Source organism: Tupaia chinensis, unplaced genomic scaffold (genome assembly GCF_000334495.1).
Source record: "Tupaia chinensis unplaced genomic scaffold, TupChi_1.0 Scaffold000557_1, whole genome shotgun sequence".
Lineage (NCBI taxonomy): Eukaryota > Metazoa > Chordata > Mammalia > Scandentia > Tupaiidae > Tupaia > Tupaia belangeri.
Genome location: NW_006160069.1, coordinates 804,514 through 812,792, shown reverse-complemented (window position 1 = coordinate 812,792; position 8,279 = coordinate 804,514). Strand labels below are relative to the sequence as shown.

General features: G+C 38.9%; 1 pseudogene; it reads right to left on the bottom strand.

Annotated features, from left to right (window-relative positions):
* Positions 1–7,124: 7,124 nt before the first annotated feature.
* LOC102482572 (cyclin-dependent kinase 1 pseudogene) lies at positions 7,125–8,065 on the bottom strand (annotated as a pseudogene).
* Between the last annotated feature and the right edge of the window lie 214 nt (positions 8,066–8,279).

The following is an 8,279-nucleotide window of genomic DNA, read 5'->3' as shown; positions in this document are numbered from 1 at the left end:
CATTGCTTTATGATTTCCCAAATGCCACATTTTTCCCCTAACTTTCTTATAACTTATCTAATCACTAATAGTGTATTTTAAAAGGTAAATTTAAAATAAGCTTAGAAATCCAGTGCAGACTTTTAAACTTTGCATTTGCAGTTATTAATTTATTCCTCTAAGCTATTTTTTTCCCACACTGAGTATTCCTTTCCTTTTCTTCAAATTCATATTTTACCTGTTTGTAGAAAGAGTAACAAGTCATCTAGAATAAAGATATTAGAGCAAAAATAGAGAAATAAAGGTGGTAAGAAGACAATACTGTCAGGCCTATTTCTAAGAATTTTATTTGCATTATCTTATTTATTCGCAAGAATACCATGAAGTAAGTACTGTTTTATGCCCACTTCGAAGTTGTGAAAATCGAGGCTCAGAGAAATGAACCTGCCCAGTCATACAGCCGTCAGTGGGCAGAATCAGGACCTTGGGATGTGTCAGCTACGGCTGAGCTTAGCCACTGCAGCAGGTAGCACTCTTGAAGAACACGGATAGTAAGTGTAATTAGGCATTATGTTGAATTCCAGCTTTCTGATAACCAAGATAAGATGAGAAAGAATGACAAAAAACAGTTCATTTATTAAATGTAAACATGATATTGATTCAAGAAAGAAACAATTTATCTTGTTATTAAATTCTATTCGATTTTTTTTTTTTTGAGAGAGAAAGAGAAATTTTTTTTTTGCTATAGGGTGCATGTGCTAACCAGAGAGAGACAGAGAGACAGAAAGTGAGAAATTATCCCCCATTTCCCCAGGGGAGATGGCCATGCCACAATCCCTTAACTTCCATTCTCCTTTCAGGATTTTGGGCACATATGCACACATACCTGGTGTGTTTTTACTTGCTGGGTCCAGGACTCAAACCACGGTTGACTATGTAGGAGTCCAGTGATGCAACCATTATGCCATCTGCTGGCCTCACTATTAGATGTCAATAATGTAGGACTTTAATTATGGGGAAAAATAATGTTCTAGAGTCTTGTGTGCCTGTGTGTATATGTGCAGCATTTTGTTTGTTTTTGTTAGGCAGGGTCTTGCTTTATTGTGATCCTTCTGACTCAGTCTCCCAAGTAGCTGGAACTATAAGTGTACACCGCCAAAGTTGGTTTTAGGGTAGCCCAGGAACTGAATCCAGCCTTCCATGTGACCCCAGCCTGCCACTCAGCAACATCTACCAGTGTATGATACTGAGCTGGGCCAGTACTGGGTTATCTTCTAAAATGTGATTTAATTAACAAAGCCAATAAAATGTAATTTTAATTTTTTGAGGCAGTATCACTCACTTAGTAGATACTCTTGGACTCTATAACCTGAGGCAGTACTGCTAATGAACTCCGTGGAAGTTGAGATAACTCAGTGGTGTTGTCCAAAGGGCGGCAGGCCGCCCCACTTTCACACACATGGACCTATAGGAAATTCTAATGGTTTCTCCAAATAGTTTTGCATGTGCTCTTGGATCAATTTATTCTTAGTTTTCTTCCAGTTATAAAAATCTTTATTATTTTTGTATTCTGGCAAGTGCTTGTTTAGAATGTTGGAATCCTTCTCTAGAGGATAAGGCAGGTTGATAATGACTGGATATGCTTAAATGCAGTGAGCTCCACTCATAAACTTTGACCAGAGCAAAACCCCATATTGCTGTTTTTGAATGATTATGTTAATAATAACTTGGTTACAAAAATCAGAGGAAACTGCCTTTATGGAGGTTACTCTTGGAAGTGAGGACTGAAACAGCTTGAGGTTTTCATCACAGTTAAGGTGAGGTGTACGGAACCTGGCTGGGCTTGTTTGCCTTCTTCCCAGCCCACCCTTTCATTTATGTCTCCACAAACCTGACTCAGCTCCTCTCTCTGGCTCTTTTGTGTTTATTCTCAGTTTTCTTCCAGCTATCAAGATCTCTATTATTTTTATATATTATTTCTAAACTCTCAGAGAACTACTTATTGGAGTAATGTAATCACTAATGTTCTTGAATGTTTACTGAGGGCTCATTTCTTTCTTTTTATCTATGTTCTATATTATGGTTTTATGTTAATGTCAGATTTGTTGTAATAAAATTACCTCTAAATTAAGTCATTTCTGGCTTAAGGCAACAGAAATGAACTTTCTCATGATTCTGGAGGGCGGAAGTCCCGAATCACGTGTTGGCAGGCTCTTAGTCCTTGGAAGACTCAGGAAGATGATCTTCTCTGATCTCTTAAACTTCTGCTGGCTCCAGGTATTCCTTGTCTTGTGGCTGCTTAACTTCAGCCCTAGCCTCTGTGTTTACATGGCCTTCTCTTTTGTGTCTATACTCTCTCTCTTAAGGACTCTAATCGTAGTTTTTAGCACTCACCTGGATAACCCCACATGATCTTGTATCAAGAAACTAAACTTGAGGCCTGCTATATCTTTTATGAAGGGGGGGTACCATTCATCCCATGACCTCTTGCATGTCCTTGAATCAAGTGTTCTTAAGTGAGCCACTTACTGACTGGATGGCACAGGTTTAATCTATGGACAAAGACACCAAAGGGAAAGCTCAATACTCTCCTTACACAGAAATTGTACTTACGGAGCAGCTGCCTTGATCTTGGCAGGTCCTCTATTTGGCTTGATTAATGCATCAAGCTTGGCTGATGTTGCCTCACAGAGGGCATGACAAAATCAGTCGCCGGCAAGTTTTTGATAGAAATTGGTTCTTTCAATGGTGCAGGATTATGCAGTGTTGACCATTTGAACATGGAAAGTAATCCACCAAGAAGAGTCTAGTTTTAGCAAACCTAGCAATACCTTATTCAGTTAGATCAGTGATTATCCTAAAGACAAATTAGAAAGTGAAAGAAGTTTCTTTATGAGGCCATTTATCTTTTGGACCACAGAGCCATGAGGAAAGCACTATTTGTATTCACCATGAAAAGAGGCCAAGACTCACCATGAAAAGAGGCCAAGACTCTCACCATGAAAAGAGGCAAGACTCTCACTAATCAAACTTTTGTATTAGTTTATTTAGGCATAGTTTAAAGTGAGGTGGAGGTGGAGACAAAATCTGCTTTTATGTCTCTTAAGTAAAAACGTAATCTTTGAATAAGATCCTTCTCTATATAATTCAGGAAATACAGTCCTCCAGAAAAGGCATCAACAGCTTAGAACATTGAATTTATACAACCAGGCCCAGAGCTGATTTCTGCCTACAGGCTCAAAGGCCATGGATTGATTGGGAGCACTATAAACATCCAGGGAGCACACCTGTGAAGGGTATTAACCCAGTATGGCTTCTTCAGCATTTGGCAGATAGCATTTGTTAATATAGCCAAAGTATTTTGCTTGCCTTTAAACAAATGGCTTATTTATTAAGTCCTGAGGTCAAGGGGGAGGGAGAAAGAGAGAGAAGCACCTTCAGCGGAGTCTTCATGCCATGATCCTCCCCTGAGCCTTGAAGTTAGCCAGGATCATGTGTTCAGGAAGACCAGGACTTGAACCCAGAACTTTCCTCATGGCTTCCACTATTGCACAACACTCCTGCTGACTGCAGCACCAAGGTGGAGCTTGCTGTTTGTTTTAATGGCACAACTGAGCAGTCTTTACTAAATAATGGCCTTCATTTACCTAAACATGAAACAAAAGAATCTGGTACACTTTAGGGGAAAAAAAATCTTTTGAAAAGTCAGTTGGAGGAAAAATAAATACTGTTTTTGGCCATTTGTATACAACTCTTCTTTTATTTTAATTTCTAAGCCTTTGTACTCACCATTTTAGTCATAAGTACAAAGAGAAATTAGATCACTAACCTGGAGATCCAAATAGCATATGGTGAAGGTCTGAGGAGACTTAATATCAGTCAAGTCTGAATTCTATTTGTCCTCCATTTGAAATATTTTGTTGAATTTAATTTAAATAATAATGATACAAAAAGTCAATTTTCAAATTGTCAGAGAAAAGGTGCATCTTGCCATAATAAAGGCTGTGATTTTCTGTCAAGGCTTGCAGTGGTTGTGGGAAGGGGCAGTAGAGGAAGTTGTTTGGCCTGTGAATAAATAAGTCTGTGGCGAGATATTATCAAGAGTAGTCCACTGTCTAATGTCTAGTAACCCAAATCAAGGCAACAATAGTGAACCTGAACTTTATTCTTGTGGACACTTTTTATTTATTTTATTTATTTTTATTTTATTTATTTATTTCTTTATTTGTTTGTTTGTTTGTTTGTTTGTTTTTGTCGTAGGGAATGTTCATTCACTGGTGAGAGACAGAGAGAGGAAAAGTGAGACATCTTACCCCCGCCCCAGCCCACGGGGGAAGATTGGTCCTGCCACAATCCCTTTTCCTCCATTTTCCCTTAAGGATTTTGGGCACACATACAAATACACCTAGCGTGATTTTCTAGCTGCTGGGTCTGGGACTCGAACTATGGTCGGCCATGTAGGAATCCAGTGCCTAAACTACCTGCCATGTGCTGGCCCTGACTTTTTTAACTTGAAGGTATGGAAAGTCAACTGTGGGAGTGGAGCACACCTCTAAGTTGTAGAAAAGGACTGTAATTTATTACTGTAATTCAATGTGATTAGTATGTTTAACGTGGAAGCAAATCTGATAGTTAAAAACAGAATAGGCCATGTTTGATCTCCTCAGAGGAAACAACTGAAAGATCAAGGTAAAGTGTCCTGGCCCAGCGAAGCAGGCTGCAGTTCAGGGCAGGATTCTAGTCTTAGCACAGGAATACGCTGGTGTGCAAAGCAGAAAAGTAGGAACTGGGTCAGCCAGTGCATGGTGGTAAGGCAGCTGGATCCCATGTGGCTGGGAGTACATCTCCAGTCCTGGACGGTGGCTTGAGAAACACACTGGGGGCATGAATGTGTGAATGTGTGTCCAGAATCCTAAAAGGAGGGAGAAGTGGAGGAGAGGGAGAGTAGTATGACCAACTCCCATGGTGGGTGCTTTCTCTCTCTCTCCCTCTCTTTGTCTCTCTGGTGGGATTACATACTTTCTGGCAAAATTAAAAAAGAAAAACTATTAAGTTGTATAGAGTAGACCATCATAATGGGGATTAGAATTTAATAAAATTTAAGTTACCCTTGAAATTAAGAAATAAAAGATCATCAAATCCAGGACAGCAGAATTCATTTAAGACTCACAATCTTGGTTGTCTGAACCCGGGTGGTCTAACAGAGCTATTTCTGAGATCTGTGTCCCAAGGTAACTGAACTACTGCATGGTCTCTTTTTCAAGTGGTAAGAATTGATTAAGCCAAAGGAGATGTTAATTATAAACACTAAGTTGAGGAGAAAAGAACAGATTCAAGCCTGGAAATAACCCAAAGACCTTAATGCTTATTATAGAACAGAAGCGAAATGAGGAGGGGAAGACTTAAGAACAACTGCCTTCTGTTAGAGAGGAAGTTGCTGCTGCATCAGGTGTCTGCGGTTCTCAGCTGCTTTCAGCCTCCTTCATTTACTTTATGTCACCAGTTTACATTTGCTTGTTCATTTGAGAAACATGTACTATTACACTCTCACTGCATTGCAGTCAATTATATGGAAAATAAAAATGATGAGAAAGCAGAGTTTTGGCCATCTTGCTTGTTTGTAATTTGCTTTAGTAATGAAATAAATCATATATATTGGATATATCATATGTAAAGATCCATGTTAAAAACTAGAGTGCAGGGAACTAGCAGTTGGCGTAATGGCTATGTCGCTGGACTCCCAAGTAGTCGACCGCGGTTCGTGTCCCGGACCCGGTGGCTTAAAACTCACGCCAGGCGCGTGTGCGTGCGTGCCCAAGATCCCGAGAGGAGAATGGAGGAGAAGGGATTGCGGTGTGACCATCCCCCCTGGGGGGTGATTTCTCGCTTTCTGTCTCTATGGCTCTCTCTGTCTGTCTGGCGAGCGCACGCGCCCTGCAGTGAAAATCTCTCAAAAAAAAAAAAAAAAAAAAAAAGAAAAGGAGAGCTCACCTCTCCACTTATAAAAAACTAGAGTGCATACCAACATGATTAAACAGTGGCCAGTCTTCGAGGGGTTGGGGAAGATCAGGGAAAGGAAGATCAGGGAAATAGAAAAACCTACACGAAATTATAATGCAAACCATTTTCGCTCATAAAATTAATTTTGGAAGTCTGTTATAAGTTTGAAAACCATTATTATTGAGTTGTCAGGAAAGTCATAATGTATTTTTTTGCATAAAAAAAACCCAGAAAAATATGTCATGACTTTTCTTTTTAAAAATTTTTTGGAGAGGTTTTTGCTAGAGGGCACGTGCACTTGCCAGAAAGACAGAGAGGCAGAGAGACAGAAACCGAGAGATCACCCCCCGGAAGGGATGGCCATGCTGCAATCCCTTCTCCTCCATTCTCTTCTTAGGATCTTCGGCACACATGCACACCCACCTAGTGTGAGTTTAAGCTACCAGATCCAGGACTTGAATCATGGTCGACTACATGGGAGTCCAGCAACATAGTCATTACACCAATTGCTGGTCCCAATGTCATGACTTTTCTGATGATGTAGTAGATAAATTGTCTTACGGCTATCTGCTGGACGTTTTAGCAAAGCAATGTTTATTCACAAAGAAAATATTGGGTAACTGGAATGTACCTTTCATGTCTGTATTAAAGAATTAATTCACTTAGAGAAGAATACAAGAGGAATTTTGTATTGAATTTTTCTTTGATTTCCTTGAGAACTAAAAAAAGTAATAACAATTCCATCTATCATGAAGACTTAAGCAAATATGAAATACTAAAGTAAATGTATAAGATATTACTAACCAAAGTCAAGTCCTATATTTACATACTATTTGCATATTTTCTCCCTAAATCCTGTTTCTTAAAATTCCAAACTTTAAGGAGTTTACTTTTTTTTTGTAGATTTATAGTTTTATTATAGTAACAAACATGTTACAGTGAGATCTACAAACATATACAGAATTATATTTAAATTAATATAGAACAATATTTACATTTTTAAGTTATACTTTTGAAGTTAAGAGGATGAAGTTCAGCATAGGTTTCATAGCAAAGAAAACAATAATATACACGACAGAAATAGAGTTAACAGTAAAAGTACAGCTCTCTGTTCATGATACATGTGGAAACTTCTAGTCAGAAAGCTACATCTTCTTAATCTGATTGTCCGAATCATTAAAATAAGGATGATTCAGGGGCATTTTGCCAGAAATTCGTTTGGCAGGATCAGAGACTAACATTTTCGAGAGTAGATTTAAACTATTTTCATCCAAGCTTTTTTACATGGGATGCTAGACTTCCTGGCTTCCACTTAGGAAATGTATTCTTATAGTCCTGTAAAGATTCCACTTCTGGCCACACTTTGTTATTGGGGGTGCCCAAAGCTCCGAAAATTCTGAAGAGCTAGTCAATTTCTGAATCCCCATGGAAAAGTGGTTTCTTGGTGGCTAATTCTGCAAATATGGTCCCTATACTCCAAATGTCAACTGGAGTTGCGTAACGGGCTGACCCCAGCAATACTTCTGGAGAGCTGTACCGGGCGTCACCACCTCATGGATGTATACTCTAATTGGTATTCCAAAAGCTCTGGCAAGGCCAAAATAAGCCAGTTTAATTGTTCCTTTGCCATCGATTAATAAGTTTTGAGGTTTTAAGTCTCTGTGAAGAACTCTTCTAGAGTGACAAAACACAATCCCTTGTAGGATTTGGTACAAATAACCCTTAACAAGTGAAGAGGCCATGAACTGACCAGAAGAGATAGAATTCAAGTATTTCTTGAGATCCATGGAAAAAAAATTCAAAGATGAGATACAACCTGAAATCCTGCATGAGCTCATCTTGAAGACTGACTATATTTTGATGATGAAATTCTTTCAATAGAGAGATTTCCTGAATTGCAGTACTAGGAACCCCTTCTTCTTCACTTTCTAGTCTTATTTTCTTCATAGCTACCACTTGACCTGTAGTTTTGTGTCTACTCTTATACACAACTCCATAGGTACCTTCTCCGATTTTCTCTATTTTTGTATAGTCTTCCATAATTAGTCAACAGATATGGTAGTAGATCCTGGCTTACTATCCTGCGGTGGCCATGGCAGCAGCTACCACGTCGGCGGCGCTCTTGACTCAACCTCCAAAAGCCCAGGAGTTTCTATATAGTCACGTATACATTCAATATAGACAAACAATATACAAAAATGGGTTATAACAATTTAACTTGCTTGATATATATCAGTACTCACTTATCTTCAGAAGTTATACTTCTGGGATTATCCCTGTAAAAGCTAAGAGGAAAGGGC